Raw genomic sequence first — 779 nt, 5'->3', positions numbered from 1 at the left:
TCATTCTCCTAGTAAGAATGGATAGTTCCTCAGTGTAATTGATCTCATAGAGGTATTGGGAAAACAGTCTGAACTGGCCCTAAGTTGTGTGTGTTAGATGCCTCTTGGTAGGAATGTGTATTTTAGGAAAAGGATGTTTGTGGACTTAAATGATTTGCTATTTTTTCAAATTCCAATAGTATAACAAAGTCTCTTTTTCAAATTTCAGTCTACAGAAGGGTAATGTATTTTTGGGTTGAGGGCCAGCTCCTTGAGTCTGCCTGCCCATCCAAGCTACCTGAAGGCATTCCTGTTTTGTCACATATTATTTCTGTTCTCACTGATGGACCCATTAATTTTCTTTCTTTTTGGAGTTCCTCCTGTAGTAATGACATTACTGAGCCCATTAATGATGGAAGTGTTGGAGGTAGTGTGTGTGTCTGATTGGCAGGGGTAGGTATAAATCAGGGAGTATTTTAAAATAGAGACTTGGGGCACCTGGGTGGCTCAGATGGTTAAGTGTCTGCCTTCGTCTCAGGTCATGATCCCAGGGTCCTGGGATTGAGCCCCGCATCGGGCTCCTGGCTCAGCAGGGAGCCTGCTTCTGCCTCTCCCTCTGCTCATGCTCTCTCTCTCTCTGTATCTCTGTGTCTCAAATGAATAAATAAAAAAAATTAAAATAAAATAAAATAGAGACTTAATGTAAATAATCAAATGCTAAACTGTGGCTGCTAGTCCACAGGTCAGGGATGGAAAACAGAAATGAGGCTGGCATGTTATGAGACAACTTCATGGGTGTT

Source organism: Mirounga leonina, unplaced genomic scaffold (genome assembly GCF_011800145.1).
Source record: "Mirounga leonina isolate KUSES-001 unplaced genomic scaffold, KU_Mleo_1.0 Mir_53, whole genome shotgun sequence".
NCBI classification, from domain to species: domain Eukaryota; kingdom Metazoa; phylum Chordata; class Mammalia; order Carnivora; family Phocidae; genus Mirounga; species Mirounga leonina.
Note: the sequence above shows the minus strand (reverse complement) of the source record.